General features: G+C 38.3%; 1 protein-coding gene across 3 annotated transcripts in view; it reads left to right on the top strand.

Annotated features, from left to right (window-relative positions):
- FRY (FRY microtubule binding protein) overlaps positions 1–17703 on the top strand; it is a 392912-nt gene that overhangs the window by 15150 nt on the left and 360059 nt on the right. The gene's annotated exons all lie outside the window — the stretch shown is intronic.

Here is a 17703-nt window from a genome sequence, read left to right as displayed (position 1 = left end):
TAGCTGAGGGCAAGTGTCTGCAAACTTCTGACTTAATGAGGTGGAGGCAGGATAGGCTCCAGCACACTCTGTCCAAGATAGCAGTGGAAGCCAGTATTTCTCACCTTTAAATAGGCCGCAGATGGTGGGGTGCTAGCATGGTAGAGAAAAGCCATCCCGCCAAAGAAGTGCAGCTTCCTAGATGTAGCTCTTTCTGCTCTCACTTCTCGAGAGTGCAGCTAGTTTCACTGCAGCTTCAAACTGCCTGCCCAGGCTCTGATCTCATCCCCATCTCTCTGCTTCTAGCAGGCTGGGATACCCTATAACCTCTCCAGTTGCAAAGATGGTCCCTTAAGAACCACTGGTGGGAGAGAATGGAGCAATGTCTGGATCGCTGGCCCTGTCTTCTGCCCCACCCCCATTAGAATGGGGGAATCTAAATTTCTGGAAGTCAGAAGGGGAACAGGACAAGGGAACTGGGCTTATAAGAGTCATGGCTCCTTTCTCTCACCAAATGGGTGTAAGATTCAAATTTTCTATACAGAATGTCCATTCTCCACCAAATAAAAGGCTTTCAAGTGGTCTTTTACAGTATGGCACCAGACAATCTTGAATTGTTGCTGCTGCTGCTGCCAGCATAATCACTTAGGACCATCCTCTGTACCAATGCTTCCTTATGTTAATGTTGTTTTAATATGAGTAAAGGCCCTGCATAAAACAGCCTGAACAAACTGGTGAAACAAACTGTGAAGTAGTAACTGATGGCTGAAATTTTGAAGATCTCTTTACCTGTTTTTTTTCCTTTTGAAATGAAAATTCTAGAAAAATAAAATCCCTAAAGCAACGTCCCTTCTTACTATCTAGAAACTTGTTTTAGAAGAAAATGATAGGCAGCCATGCAGAAAAAAGCACTGGGTCCTAAAAGTATTCATTCTGTTAAAGAATCTTGTGCACAGGGAGAAAAAAAAAAGTAAAATGGAATTTGATCTAATTCAAGTATTGAGGGAAGCATCCTATCTAAAATACGATTTTGAAAACAGTTGTCTTTATATAGAGCGAAAATGCCAGTTTAGTTAGAACAGCTTGCCTTTTACCTTTTGGTCATGGAATGACTAGCAGAGACCTGAGAAACAAGTTATGCAGTGCCTATAGGGAAACCTAATCTTGCAAAACTCTAGACATTGAGTAACTTTGAAAATGGGAGATGGCATGAACAAAATTAATGCTCCTCACTTTCTCCAACTTGATTGTGTGGGCACATAGAGGATATTGTTTCTGAAGGAAAGTGGGTGTTATTTGCACAGAATTGGTGCCATTAAAGTTATGTTCATATACCAGTATCATAAAATCACATTAAAAATGTCTTACAGAAATCCTCAAAAACATCTTGAGAGAGATACTTATTTATAGTATTTGACGTTTCTCTTAATGGCACAAACTGGGTTCTTAGCCAAAGCTTTCTGATGTCTATGTAAAACTCCCACTGATTTTAGTGGAATTTGGAGCAGGCCCCAAGTTACTATCAGCTTTTCACAATATATATATAATCAGTTAGATCAATTATAGAACTATCTTCAAAATTTTCAGAGTAATCTTGTCTATTTTTGATCTGGGATACCTAAAAAGTTGCCTAATTATCACAGTAAAATATACTGTATTTCTGATTTTTTTTTAAAATGAACTTCAAATTATCCTTTGTGGAATGTGTCTTCCATTTCACAATAGCAGTGAGAATATGCAGACTGTGTTCACTGGCTCTTACCTCACTTCTCATGCTTTAGCTTCAAAGGATTTTTTTTTTTAAAGGAAAAAAAAAAAAAAACTAAATGGTGTGAACCAAATGAGGGGATATCTCCCGGGATGTTTTGTGAGAGATTGGAGCTGGGTTTTTTGCAGTTGTATTTATCTAGATATTTTAAAATAATTACAATTTCACTTTTGTGTTAGATTACTAAAAATCTAGCTTGCCTTGTTTGACCTGGTTCTTTTGAAATCAGCTATGGAATATTATTGGACAGTTCAAAACAATCAATCAATTAAACTCTAGCTTGCCTTGTTTGACCTGGTTCTTTTGAAATCAGCTATGGAATATTATTGGACAGTTCAAAACAATCAATCAATTAAACAAACAACCCACCCCAGTAGTTAGTCTTGATCATCGTCCATGTGATTCAGAATGCTTTAGGAACATTTTTACTGGTCAAGTGGAAAAACATCTTATTTTAGGACTTAACCCTTTCTAAATTTAAAAATATTTTTAGCTCTGTTATTGAATGTGTGGCATGGAACCATAACCACTTAAATGGAAGATTCCAGAGAGCTGCAAGTCGTCAAAGTGCAGGGGTAGAGATTACAGCATATTTCATGTATCAAAGATGCCAAGAAACTGTGAAGTTTAGTAGACATTAAACATGAATCCAAAAGAGAGAGCGCATTGATTTTAAGTCCATTTTAGTTTTTAGCCTTTTGAATAAACATTCATTTCACTTAGGAGGGAAACATTTTTCTTTCTTATTAGTGAAGTTGGCTTACGCTTTATTGTTTAACAATGAGGTCTTGCCCCAGGGTGATAATATTCTGCAGTACTTCCTGCAGAACGTTAAGAGCATTAGATCATGTTTAGTGCTCAATGGCTAGACTTACTACAGAATATCCCTAGATCTTTTGCTTAAATATAACTAAAGCTGCTGCAGATCAAATAGCAACTAGAATTAAGAGAGGAAGCCAAGTTTGAAAAAGAGCACTAATGTTACTGTCTTTACAGGATCAAAGTTTATGAGGAAGCTGAGTTATTGCCATCATGATAGTAAGCACTGAAATCTTATTTTTGTTGTGTTTTTCCCCATAAAAACATAATCCAATATAAAATGTATTTTAATAGTGCTGTAATTACAGAGAAATTTATAGTCAGAATATAAGAACAATCTTTTTGTTGAATAAAAACCTAGTCTGCTTTGTATGCTGTGACAAAGCTCCAAGTCTGTATTGGTGGGTCCCACACTTCCTGACAGATTCAGTGGCCTCAGAAACTCACTAAGGCCCTCAGTATGACCTCCCTTTCCCAGTATGGCAGCAAAGGTTACAGCTTATTGAGCTATTTTCATCACAGGCCGGTATGGGAGGTGGGAAGGTGGAATACCTACAGTCTCTTTTGCTCCTTAGAGCTCCATAGGCACCGTTTGGTCTCCTGCCTGGACCAAAGTCTGTTTCCCCTCTCAAAGGGATCTCTGTAGATCATGCAGGGAGGGAAGGGGGGAACCTGGGCGCGCCCTCTACTCCAGATTCCAGCCTAGGGACCCTAATGGTAGTAGCTGTTATCGGCTTCCCTCCTTCACTGACGCTGCTTTGATTCTCTGGGCCACTTTCCCATGCTCCCCTTTTCCAAGCTTCACCCTTACCTTGGGGTTCAGTAATGCTTCCTCTCCTCCAGCTCCATTCACCTGGGCTCCTCTCAAGAGAACTGGAAAGGAGAGCTTTTAAAGCAGTATAAGTGGGACCTTAAATGGTTCCAGCTGTCTCTATTAGCCTATCAGCCTTAACTGACTCTTTCTCAGCTAATTGAGGTCGTGTGCCAGCATTAGCCCAACGACCTTAACTGGTTAAATTGGCGTCAGGTGTCTTGACTGGCCTGGACTAGCCCTTGTTTGGCTATCCAGGGAACAGGGAGCTGCTCATTCTGAGGCTGATATACCTGCCTTCGACTACCCTCTTGTATCCTTCTGGCCTGAGTCTGTCACAATGCATACAGTATATATTAAAATCCATATTGTAATTGGCATCAGTAAATAGGTCCAGCTGATGTTGTGCAAAAGTACAACGGAAAGAGTTTTAATGTTACTATGTCATCGCCATGGTAGAGACGAAGCGATTTTTTTTTCCTCCTCTAACATATTATCTGTGAAGTTTTATCCATTGGATCTGTATCAGGTTCAAGGTAATCTGGGTAAAACAAATGTCAAAGTCAACTGTTTCTTGCTGTATGAAGCTTTCAGTCTTCATTGTTGATAAGAGTGACGGGATATGGAACAGTTTCTCGTGAGCTGTTATAGCATTATCAAAGTATGAGGGAATAAAGGATTGATTCTTCCTTATTGAAATAATTAGGAGTTTTGCCATTGACTATAGTGAGAACAGGATTAGACCTAAACTATACTCCACTACAGTTTCATCTGGTGGCCCAGTCTAAATTCTTATATAGTTAGTGACCATCATTGTCAAACGTCTAAAGTGAACTCCTGAAGATACATTTAGTGTGTGTGTTCTTTCTCCCACTTCACTTCAGTCAGCAGAGGCTGGACTTTATCTTTTTTGTAATTTATCCTCATGTAATTATGGAAAAGCTGGGTCAAAGAATTGTGTTATACATCTTGCTCTGAAGGTGCTGAGGTTTGTGGTCATACTGATCTTCTGGGAGAAGCCAGTTGCTGAGAAAGTTCTCTCTTCTGTTCACTTGACGTTCACTTTTGACAGGTCTGTTCCAGTAGCTGAGAGAGCAATTCAAACTGTAAAAACAATTCTTAAAAGAATCTAATTTGGATAACACAGCCTCTTAGTCTGATGGACTATTGGAATACACCTAGAGGAGCAGGTGATCCTAGCTCTCCTATAAGGACCAGATTACTGACTTCATCAAAGTTGTTACAACTCAAGCTGATACAAGGAGACATACTAAATAGCTTAAAGTTGAAACAAGCGAAACAGAAATATTTCTTTGACAAAAACACATAGCCTTTATCACCACAGGAAAATGGAGAGACTTTGTATTAATCAGAAAGGAGCATGCAAACCTGCAAAAGTGTTTGATCAACATATGCAGAAGAAGGAGATGTCTATGAAAGAAACCGAAAGGATTTTACTCCTAGGGGAATTCTGTGCCACTGAGCATGTGCAGAATTCATGTCCCCTGCATATTTCTTTGCTTCCCTGCAGAAAAATGGCTTTCTGATGGGGAAACAGGGAAGCCACAAGAACGCCCTCCCCAGCAGTATGTTTTAGGTGCTCAGGCCAGCTGGCAGAGAGGTAAACCACTGTGGGGTGGGGACAGGACTAGGGAAGACCTGGCTGGTGGCTCCTACTCTGCGCCAGGCTCAGCTGCTAGTCCCGGCTGGGCTGGGGAGTATGGGACTTCCTCTTCCCATGCACAGCGTCCAGGGTTGGGTCAGACCAACCCCCAGATTTCTCCCCCAGCTGCAGGAAGCTCTGCAAACTCCCTCCACCCCCACTTCCTGCACCCATCACTCCTCAGTTGCGGGGGGTGGGATCCCTGTACGGGGAGCTGCTCCCCCATCTGCTCAACCCTCACACATCCAGACCTCCTCATACCCAGACCCTCCCATCGAGCCTCACACTCAACCCCCCCACCCCGATGAGCTCCACTCCCGCTGCACCTGGACCACCCAGACAAGCCACCCATACCTGGATCCCCACCCCACCAAGCCCCAACTATTTGCACCTGGATCCCCACCCTTCTGAGCCCCACTCCCCGCTGCTGAGCTCTATCCCCCCCACACATCCAGACCCCCCTGCTTAGCCCCAAGCACCTTCACCTGGAACCCCCCCGAAGAGTCCCATTACCCCCAACCCCCCTCCCCCCAACAGGGGAATATGGTGGCTATTGCCTCAGGACACCGTTATCATTTCTCTTTTTCATTCTGAAATGATGATTATGTAAAATTTCATATTTATAATATGCCAACACAGAACAAATAACCAGCTGTTTACTTTTGAGAAAAGTTACCTTTTTAATATTGCTAAACAAGTGAATTTTATTGACATACAGAAAATTATCTAGAGTTTATGGTGTGATAAGCAGACTGTCAAGTAACCCAATAGCTAAATCTAATATTAATTTTCAGACTTCACTGATTAAGACTAGGAAGTGAAGTGTGATGTTGCCATGGGGAAGTCTATAAGATAAAGCGCAAGAAGAGCTGAGCTAGTAAATAATTGATATGTTTCTAAGATTAGGAATGATCATTTACAGTCTGTTCTCTTTGATACATATGCATATTTTGTACATTATAAACTCTCAAGCAACACATAAGCAAATTATGTGACAGGTTTCATGCAGAACTTTAATATCTTATACAGCTCATATGTGTGCATAGGTACATACAATTATATATAAAGTTACTGCAACATTAAAGTTGAGAAATCAAGCACATAACTGAGACAGTTACAAAATGTACGGCTTTTAAGATCATATTAACTTTGCCATCCTGTGTATATCATAGTATACTTTTAATAACAATATATTAAGGTATGCATTTAACAGGGAAGAGAGGAATGGGAATACATATGTGCTTTGAGGTTGAGATAATAGTGCACCAGAAAACTTAATATTTTTACTAGCCTGTCTGAAGTAGGGTAACCAGATGTCTCAATTTTGGGATCTTTTTCTTATATAGGCTCTTATTACCCCTCACCCCCTTTCCTGATTTTTCACATTTGCTGTCTAGTCACCCTAGTCTGAAGGCATGACTCTTTAACTTTAATCTTGCATAAGATTGCCCCTGCAATACTAGTATCCTAGATTTTTTCCCCCTTTTCATTAATTTTTTTTCCAGAGGAACATAAATGAGGTGCTCTTAATTAGACATACTTAATTGAGGGATACGTGATACAGGAGCTCATAAGAAAAATGAAAGCACTTTACAAGTTTTCAAAAAGAGAGAAGATTGATCCTGGCAAGTATTACTTTTGAAGTTCAAAATCTATCCTGGTAAAATAGTTTCACAAATATCTAGAAAGTTTTTTCTTAATATGTTGAGGAGTGATGAACAGTAAGCAGCATGGCATTATAAGCAATAATCTTACCTGATAAAATTGTTTAACTTCATGCATAGAATTATATAATGAGTGAAGGGACACAATGGGTGTAAATATATTTAAACCTTAGGAAAGGATTTTACACATTATCTCTCAGAATTAACTCTAATTGCTCTTGAACTGAAATGCTATCATACTGATTCAAAATTAATGAAGAATTTTCACCAAAGGAGTTACGATAAACAGCAATATACTGGTCTGGAGAGAGGTGTCTAGGGAAAAACTGCAAGATTACTGTTAGGACCAGTCCCGTTTAACATTTTACTGCCTAGAACAGGTTTTTAAAAAAAACAACATGCTAATGAAATGTGAAGATTATATTAAATTGGAAGACACCATAACCTTCCCATAGTAAGTTCTACAAATGTGCATGAACACAATACACCCATCTTCTCTTACTCAAACAAATGTAGACATGCAAATTTAATCCTTATAAACTAATCACGCCATATGTTTCGGGAAGGTGTTTCTGGGAAGAGAGCGAGGTGGTGTGTTTTGTTTTCTGTTTTTATATATTATGTTGTTGGGCATGAGTCATATAAGAAATGAAATAGGCATAACAGTGATCAGAGTGTTTTTCTCAGCTTGTCAATAATGTGATTGAATAAAGCCTATTTCCCATAGATGAACTCGAGAGAGAAGGTATGGGTTGGATTTTTGGATCGGATTTTTGTCTATCAGACAATTGAATTATGCTTAGTTAGTTTATGTTGTCTGCATTTGAGACCAAGGCCAGCAAAATAATTAAGCAAAAGAACAGAAGTGGAATCTGTTGTAAATACAGAATTTTACTAGAGACACAAATGTTTAAGCACAGTGGGTCCAGGAAACACTTAAGATAGGGTATCAGAGGGGTAGCCGTGTTAGTCTGGATCTGTAAAAGCGGCAAAGAGTTCTGTGGCACCTTATAGACTAACAGACGTTTTGGAGCATGAGCTTTCGTGGGTGAATACTTCATGCATCTGACGAAGTGTGTATTCACCCACGAAAGCTCATGCTCCAAAACGTCTGTTAGTCTATAAGGTGCCACAGGACTCTTTGCTGCTTTTACTTAATATAGGAAATCCCAACAAGGGAGGCTCTAACATTGCTACGCTAAAGAAGAAGCTCGTATTAATGAGGGATATAATATGTAGTACATAACCAGTATCTGGAGTTCAGAACCTCCGTTTATTGCACAGCTGCACAAATGATGGCCTTAGCACACTTCTTCATCTTTAATAGTTTTGAGAAGAAAAGCATGGCTTGAAGAGGAAGTAGAAATTGGAATATTTATGCTAATAAGTGGGTTTCTGCAGGGTTCTGACTGTGGATAACAGAGATATGCAGACCTGAAGAAGAGCTTTGTGTAAGCTCGAAAGCTTGTCTCACTCACCAACAGAAGTTGGTCCAGTAAAAGTAATCTCATCTACCTTGTCTCTCTAAAGGTGTATATAGTCAGTGATAAAAGTGAAACATGTTTGGAATTGGAATTGCTTCCTCTTCCAAAAGGTTCTTGATATGCAGAGAAAGAGTGACCCCCCCCAAAAAAGAAAAAAAAGACTGCAGTTATACATAAATGATATGTAATTGATAAATGTGCATTATCTTCCTGTGGTTAAGTTATGGATTTTTATTTCATGTTACTCCAGTAACTATACACTGAATAATTTTCACTGTGCAGCTGCAAAAATGATAAAATGTTCTTGGTACTGTATCCTGTATTATAGCAGATCATTGGAAAACATAATTAATAAGTAAGACAGAGGTTTGGGACTAATTCTAAGACATGGTTGTTCTGGAATATGGGGCTCATGCATCCACATGTGAACTTCCATAATATGCCTATGACCATAATGTTTTTTCAGTTTATTCTTCAAAGAGGGAGGCCTGTGGCAGAGGATCTAGGATCTGTTAATAATTTGTTTTATGATAAGAGAAATTAATAAAAGACATTTTTAAAAGGTCCAATCCCAGCTATCTCTGTATCCAGCTGACACTGGATATATTCATGAAGAGGGTGTAAACTAGTTCCCATAGAGAGTAAAAATGGTGCAGATCAAAAGTTGGTCAGTATACTTAATCTTAAAAAATTGAAATCCCCAGTGCTTCTGATGTACCCCAGCCTTCCAGCCTCCAAGGCTGGGAGATTCTCAGAAGTAATTAGGAAGCACTCATTGTTTGGCCTTCCCTTCTGCACTCAACCCTTGAAATAGGACTTCAGGTCAAAGGCTCCTTAGTATCAATGTTAGTGAAACCTGCTGAGGTAATGACTCTAACCTGAGGCAGACATGAGGGGTATGTCTGAAAATGCATGCTGACACAGGGGGACTTAAAAAGCAGGTCCTGGATGCAGAGAGAGTTGTCTGGTATCTAAATAGCAAGCGATGCTGACAGGCTAATCAAAGAGAGAAAAATGGGCTTAAGAAATGAAATACTAAGGGTCTGAATCTGGAAAATATATCCACAATCTTTTCAAGCAGCAACATGCAACTTCTGGATCTTCTACAAGTTGAGTTAATCAAGGGAATGGCCAGGCTGAAACATCAATAAACCTTACCAGCTTTGCAGTGAGAATATGCAGAATTTATGGAAACGTGGGAGATGAGCAGCTCATGGAGATGAGCGTCCCAACTCCCATACTCAGCAGCTTGGTCCATCCTTTCTCTCCAGCTCCTCAAGCCAGAATATGGCATCTCCCTCTATGGGAACTATAAACCTGTGTTGGAAGAATAGTGCCTTCAGCCCAGAGACTGGAATTAAAAAAAAATGAATGAGATGAGTTGCCTTTGTCTCCATCCCAGGTATGGTGAGAGTTTCCCGCCACTAAATTATCATGTTGTGTTTTATGGGATGTAATGGAGTGATCCCAACTCCTTCATCTTTGGTAATAATAGGTGTTCTTTGAGTTATTTGGTATCTTTGTTCCCTTTGGCTGTTTGTGACATAGAGTTGTAAATTAAGGAAAGATTACTATCCTTGGGATTTGGGACTTTAAAAATTATTCTACAGTAATTTAGTAAGGTGGGTAAGATGTTGCCATGCATCAAGAAATCAGTGAGATGTAATTTCTGTGAGTCTGGCTGACATTCTGCACTGCATTTTCCAATTCTGCTGAGTGAAGTCCAATGTAGCCATTAGAGAAAGTAATTCTCCCTGAATATGAGGTAGCAGCTATGGCTCTGTGGCCCAGGAAGCTCATGGAACGTCTAGGGGACAGAAGTTGCCTTTCAGCTATGTAAACCCTAAAATAAGGGGATAATTTTATGCTGCAAATATTGCAGCATTTAGTTCTAGAATGGATTCTGAGGGGGAATGTAGGACATTGCTGCAGTATGTTGTATTTGTCTTTAGGGAAGCAGTTGGAGGTGGGAGGCAGTTGAGATGTGTCTGATCTACTAGTCACTTAAAATGTCATTACGAACAATGGAGAAGAGATCTAATGCTCCATAAATACTGCAGAGACAGAACCATTTGCCTTTTAACCTTTTCAGGGATATATGAAAAGAAGGTAATAGCTGAGAAAATTATAGTATCTGAGACCCATTGCATACTTACAGGGGCTTTAAGCTAGGAGGAAAGGAATTTATTCTCTTTTCATTATTTAAGGAATAAACTTGTATTTCAGTAATCTAATATTCATTTCTTTTCCTAGGTTTTATGTCTGGTTTCTTCTGTTGGCATGGTGGTTATTGAATATTAATAAATTGCCCCCTATTTTGTATTACCATACTGGAGTGTTTTCATGTAGATAAAAGGGAATAACGTATTTGCTTTTTTCAAGCTATGCTTTCTCTAGCTAGATTCAGTAAAACTGCCCAGCATCAATAGTTACAATTGAAACTGAGTTGTGGTGGTGACAGCAGTTGGAAAACCCTTTGTCTCAGATTCTAAATAGGAGCCTGATGTCTGTGATTGCTACTGGTACTGTTTCCTTTCCTATCTGCTTCCAAATTTGGGAAAAGATCACTATCACAGCTACCTTTTTCCTTGAAAAAAATCAATATCCTTTATTTTAATAATGACGCTGACTACATCTGATTTTTGTCATTTTGCAGTTTATTTGAATGTATTTTACTAGGAAAATCTTGACAGATATAAACACTGTATCCAGGGGAGGAAATACACAATTTGTAAGAATTTACAAAGGTTATCACATGCCTAGGTATCTCTAAGAATTAGGATGATAATATTTGCCCACATTTTCTTAAAAGCACTTTGACATTTAAAGAGGAAAAGAACTATAATTGCTAACTATTATCACATACAATACCATGGCAATAGGCACTCTCAGAACACAGATGTTCAATATTCAGACCACCGCCAATAGTTGTATGTAAGCAACTTTCAACATACAATTCTTAACATTTTCAAAATATATTTTAAATTATTTTTACACCAGTGAATTTTTTCTTATTAAAAGCAGATTATTCAAAATGCTGCATACATGATATACAAATGTCCCCATGAATTTGTCTAAAATTCATATCTATGTACAACTTAGGAATTTTCTTAATAAGTTCCTGCCTCTATTCCTGTAATGGTAGGAAGATGTCCGAAGCTCCAGTGCCATTGAATGACAGATCTGGATCTTCTCCCATGCACAATGGAGACAGAAAACACTGCGAGTCTTGCTGGATGTGAATGTTTTGAGAAGTTTTTGTCCAATGAGAATAAATTTTCCTTTGGTTTTGTTAGTATGGATTTTGAATAGTATTCATTGCTTAATCCTCAAGAAGTGCATTGATAGTATGATTAAGACAACAGTGGTTTATTATGGTGCTGAAGAAAGCAATATAGATTGCAATTACAAAGACTTCCTTACAGACTCTTTCTGAATTGTTTAGTCCGTCTAAATGAAGTCAGCTTTTAAGGAATTTCCAACTGGAGATCTTTTTTGATGTATCCTTTCATTATAGCAGAGCTTATTCTCCATTCCTATTATTCTGACTGTATTTGTGAAATTCAGTTATGTGAAACACATGACAGCTGGAAAATGCAATCACTTAAGGTATTATTCAGAACAGTTGATGCCTGGTCAAATTTCTCTCTCTCTCTCTCTCTCTCTCTCTCTCGTAAAAGACAAATTTAATCCATAAAGTGTATGTGTATATATATATATGTATGTGTATATATATATATACACATACATATATATATATACACATACATATATATACATATATACACACACACACATATCACTGTAACTTTGAGTAAAATATATAGTCCAGTTTTCTCAGTTTAAAGCTCAGTTCAACAGACTGTTTTTCTCTCTGACATTAACTCTGTTGGTGACTGTTTAGGCAGCAAGTTAATTGCTATACCTGACTGGCTAAGAATTGTGCACATCCTATTATTTTCATTATGCTGTCTCCCCCAACTCTCCATCCCAACCCACTTGTTTGTCTTAACCACCTATTACATTTTGTTTTTTACACTGTATGCTCTTTGGGGCAGGGACCATCACTTTGTATGCATGTGCCGTGCCTAGCGCAATGGGGACATGACTTGGATGGTCTCTAAGTGCTACTGCAATATAAGTTAATATTTCTAACACAAATTAGAAACAGCTGGGCCACCCTGTTACACACTTGCATATAAAGTATCCTGAGACAATACAGCTTGGGCCTGATCTTTCCCTGCTCTTCTGTTGACAAAATAAATTCTACAATGTAGAATAATCAGTGACCCCCTTCTCCAAATGGAACTTTAGTACGACCGGTTTTACAAAAGTGTTGATAACACGTCTCAGATCTTCAGATAGTGCCAATTTCACAGTTGATGTTTTTGTATCACTCAGCAGGAGGGTTGATATATTCTGTTGATAATGGGAGAAGGATGCCTGCACAACAGATGCCTGGTCTAACATTCTTGTCTTTCAACTTGTCCCTGGTAGTGATGTCAGGAAATAGCCCAGCTCGGGAGAAAGGCTGAAGTTTATATTTTGTTGTTGTCTCTGTTAACAAAAGCCCTGGTATACACTGTTTGGATCAGAGTGAGAATTCCAGCTGCTTACAAATTCAAGGATTCAGTAGTCTTTATGGCTGTGCCAATGACACTTAAGGAGGCAGAATAATGGGGAGTTGCAGAGCCAAAGAGTTTTTTTATATATATATATATATCCCACTTCGTTGGATGCATGTGATATATATAATCATATGCATCCGATGAAGTGGGTATTCACCCACGAAGCTCATGCTCCAATACATCTGTTAGTCTATAAGGTACAACAGGATTCTTTGCTGCATATATGTCCTTGAATCTTTTGTCCAGGGCCCAGAACAGATTCACAGTCCCCCTTCTTTGAAGCTTAGAATCTGAAAGTTGAACCTCTTGAGTTTTGGTTACTCCAAACAGATAGTCTACTTCAGTCCAAGGCCGCACAACAAGGTTCTAGAAACTGGCTGGGAAGGGGAAAGTTATGTCCTCTGATGTAATTCCCACACTGTGGGTCCTAATGCACTGTACACTAGAGATTGATCACCACGGTGGCCTAGATCTAGTTTGTTTCCTGTGTAAATCACAGCAGACTCTCCTGAAGTCAAGAGAATTTGGCCTTTCACTGTTACTTAGCAATCTCTAAAATTACATTGATGGTGAGGGAGACTTTTCAAAGTGGAATCTCAGTCTTTTGCTTCAGGTCTTCACTTATCTTCATTTATAACCATGTATAAAAAGAAGCCTTTTTAAGCTTTGTCACCCTTAATGTGCTTATTCTGCTATTTCAATTTACAAGGTTAGTGAGATTGGAACATCAAGGAATAGAATTTGTCTCTAGGAAGAGATTGCCCCTCCCCACAACTAAATTCATTATTTCATAATAACTGAGACACTGCTTTGCTCTGACTTTTACCAAAGACCAGAATAGCCTCAGGAAGTTCAACAATCTGGTATTCCAAGTACTGCATTAATGTAACTTGAGCTTTCTGTAAATCTGGATGTCCATATGTGCTGTGTGGGATATATAATGGTCAACAGAGAGAAACTCCAAGGTGGGCTTGCCTAGCCAACTGCAAGTCTTAACAAAAAAAAAAAAAACAAAAAAAAACAAAAACAAAAAAAAATTGTCAAGCAGACCAATTCTCTTCTGTAAACACAGATTTCAGATAAATCCTTTAAAAAGTCAGCTGTCTTATTCTTCCCTCCCTTTTTATAGAAATGCTTGCTAATGCCAGTTTTATGGAATTTTGTTTGTGAAAAATGAACAGACTTGTTCTTGGTTTTAACTTTAGCTTTAAGTGTGTAGAGTGGCTTAGAATTTTTCTTCAGAATATCTGGTACACTAACACACCATTTCAGAAAATGAGAACTGCCCATACCGGAGAGTCAGTTGGTAAACCACTTCCCATTTACACACAACCGGAGTTTCCTACTGTAAAAAGGAGTCTACCTATTAGAAAAAAAATGTTATTCAGCAGTTGTGCATGAGAAACTAATATTCTGGGATGGAAATTACATTCAAACATGTAAATTATTGTTACATTTGCAAACATGTTGACAAACTATGCAATAGACAGAAACATCTGCATAGTTTCTCCTGTACTAGAAAATACTTGCAGAAACATGCTAAAAAAATCTTGTAAAACAAAATGAAACATAGATGGAGATCTTTCCTAGTTAAATGTGATCCTACTCAGGTAATGAGTCGGCTTTTGGACATATGTGAAATGAACCTTTTTAAAAGGAAGAATTCACTGTGAATAATGTTAACAGAATCAGAATTGAAAGTAATGCGTAACAGGAGAATAAACTGGGTTATGCAACAATTCATATATTTTATGAAGAAGTCATTTTGTATTTTTTAAAATTCCTTCTGATACTAGACTTTTAGTCCTGACCGTAATTCTTTCACAAAATACCCATCCTTCAGTCCATAAATAATGTCAATTTTACCTCATCAGTTTTTCTTCTTGACTTCAGTGAGTAGAGAAAATGATTTCAACCTTTTAAAAATCAAAGATTCATATCCATTATCTCCATTTTCACCATCCAAATATATGATCTTTGATTTTATCTTATTCTTTTTTATTACCATGTCAGCCCCTAGATACTAAAGGTGCTTTGTAAATGTCTATCATAGCAAATACCTGGTAATAAGAAAGTTTTCAGGCATAGTAATTAGATAAACTAAAATCTTATTCAGGATTTAAGGAGGGGGGGAGAATTAGCACTGATGATACTAATTTCAAAGGGTCATTATCCTTACTTCTTTGTATGCATTATTTGTGCTTATCTAAGCATATATTATAGTCTTAACATTATATTAATCACACTTTTTTGGGAGAGGGAGATATTTTAATATTATCTTCATTCATTCTCCTATGTTACATTTCTGAAGAAAATAAAGTTTCATAAAGGAAAGTTGAGAGTAATGTATTTTTCCATTGTAAAGAAACAGTTCCTGCATCTCTCTCTTTCTAATTTCACAGTTGCAAAAGTTACTGGAGTAGTTTCTCTGTTTTGAACCTCACCCTGACTGTTGCTAGGCAGATGAGCTGTGTTGCGTAAGTTGTCAGTTACTGAACAAGCACAGAAGCCATAACCAGCAGTGTTACAAACAGCCAAATTCTGGAGGAAATAACTTCTAACATGTATAGTTCAGAACAAGAATATCAAATGTGGAAAAAATGAAAGGGTGAAGTTGTATTAGAAACACAATTTAAAAAAAAACAAAAAACACAAAAACCCTCCTGCCAGCAGTAATGACTTTGAAGGAAGAGTATGAATGTCTGAAAATAATGGACAAAGTAGTAATTACTTTTGAAACTACTGAAAATATATGTTTTAGAGCTTTAATTCATGTCAAGGTGAGCTGTGTTTTTAAATGTATTGTGATCATGGTTATAGTGGGCTGGACTGTGAATCCAGATGCGAACATTCTTCAAGATTGGGATTATATTGCTGGGAGCTTTTAGTTTGGGCCGAACTTTAATTCCTGTACTTGTTGATAGCCTTGATGAGCTACACAGTTTTTATAAGCTGGTCTCAGTTTTATTACATATATCTGATATAATGCTCTAATAATTCAAACCTTAAAACTCTAACTCTAATCTTGAAACGGTCATTTTCCCCCCAAACATAGTCATTGTTACAATTCAGGGCAACTGTACCTGTATTCTCCCTTCATGGTCCCTTGAGAAAACCTCCTCTAGGCTTCTCAGCTGTTCCCTCTCTTGGGTAGAGATCTGTGTGCATGTCCCTCCTGACTGAGGCTTTTCCAGGTTACACAGTTCCCTGCTTACACAGTGATAGTCCCAGCAAGCCAGACAGCCTAAACAAGCCAGTGTCCGCACTTTGCTTTCTCTTTGAAGGCTTTGAACAGTGTAATTTCCAGTAGTTATGTTACCACACAGCCCTTTATAAGTAAGCATATTTTATTCTTAAAATGAAAGCATTACAGAGAAATCAAATTAAAAAATTATAAAAGTTTCTATATGCATGCTGATAAGCTCGCCAGAGGTCACCCATCAGTCTTATGGGGCCTCAGGAGGCCTAAGTCCTTCCAACCCTTCCCAGGAAGGATTGGGGGCCTCCTGGGACAGATGGTCCTGTCCGTTTGCTGGGTCAGAAGGAAGGCCCCGAGTCAGTTTAAACTCAGACTATTTATCCAAAATCCTTTCTTTGCTTGTTGGTCTCTGGAGAATCTACTGTGAACTAGCCTCTACCAGAGATGGTACTTCTCTGGAGGTATTACAGCCTGAGTGAATTTCCAGATCACCTCCTTCCCACACACACACTGTTCTTAGTTCATGGAGGAGCTGTGGCTGTGGTCATCCTCCCCGATGGAATTACATATACAGTAGAACTTCAGATTTATGAACACTAGAGTTATAATCTGACCAGTCAACCACACATCTCGTTTGGAACTGAAAGTATGCAATCATGCAGCAGCAGAGACCAAATTCGCCCCCCTCCCAAATAGCAAGTACAGGACAGTACTGTGTTAATTGTAAACTACTAAAATAATAAAGGAAAAATTAAAAAAAAAGATTTGACAAGGTAAGGAAACTGTGCTTGTTTCATTTAAATTAAAATGGTTAAAAGCAACATTTTTCGTCTGCATAGTCAAGTTTCGAATCTGTGTTAAGTCAATGTTCAGCTGTAAACTTTTGGAAGAACAAGCATAACGTTTTGTTCAGAGTTAGGAACATTTCTGAGTTAGGAACAACCTCCATTCCTGAGGTGTTCGTAACTCTGAGGTTCTACTGTAATTCTTGTCCTACAATTATACATAAACTTAATACGGTAAACTCTCCCAAAGTTATTACAGGAAATGGCCATATCTGTCACAATCATATGGTAAAATGATAAGTTGGCCAGTTTTTTTTTTAATTGAAAGTGAAGATTTAAGACGTGAATGGTAGTCTTGATTTGACTATATTGTAAACTTGGCTGATAGATTTTTTTTAAAGGCCATTTTGACTTAGCTGGGAGCTTTTTAGCTCCTTTAAAAAGTCATTTTCCTTTCAGTGTACATGTGAAGTCCCCATAACATATATATGGGACAGACCTACTTCCTCAGTGGCTGCTCTATTGTAAGCAGCTTGGTTGACTTCTGGGGAGTTGCAATCACACAGAGTGCTCTCTACTCAAAAGCATTTATCCTTCACTAGACAGAAAAATAAAGTTGATTTTTACCCTTATGCAGCTACCTAGTCCTGCCTTCTCCCCCAAACAGCAGTCAGTCTCTTGGAGATTATTATTATCATGTACAAATCACAATAAATGTACCCACTGCTGTACAGGAGTAGCTTAATATCAAACAAGTTGCACTGGAGAGCTTAGAATATAAAGGTTTGAGGAAATACAAACAAAAGATACATAGAGAGATGTGTGGCCATTAGGTCACAGAATGTTTCACAGAAGAGGTTGGTTTTAGGAGTTTCTTGAAATCTAAGATAGAGGGAGCTTGGC

The sequence above is a fragment of the Gopherus flavomarginatus genome, chromosome 1, assembly GCF_025201925.1.
Source record: "Gopherus flavomarginatus isolate rGopFla2 chromosome 1, rGopFla2.mat.asm, whole genome shotgun sequence".
NCBI lineage: Eukaryota > Metazoa > Chordata > Testudines > Testudinidae > Gopherus > Gopherus flavomarginatus.
The sequence above is the reverse complement of the archived record's forward strand: the minus strand, read 5'-3'. Positions and strand labels throughout refer to the sequence as shown.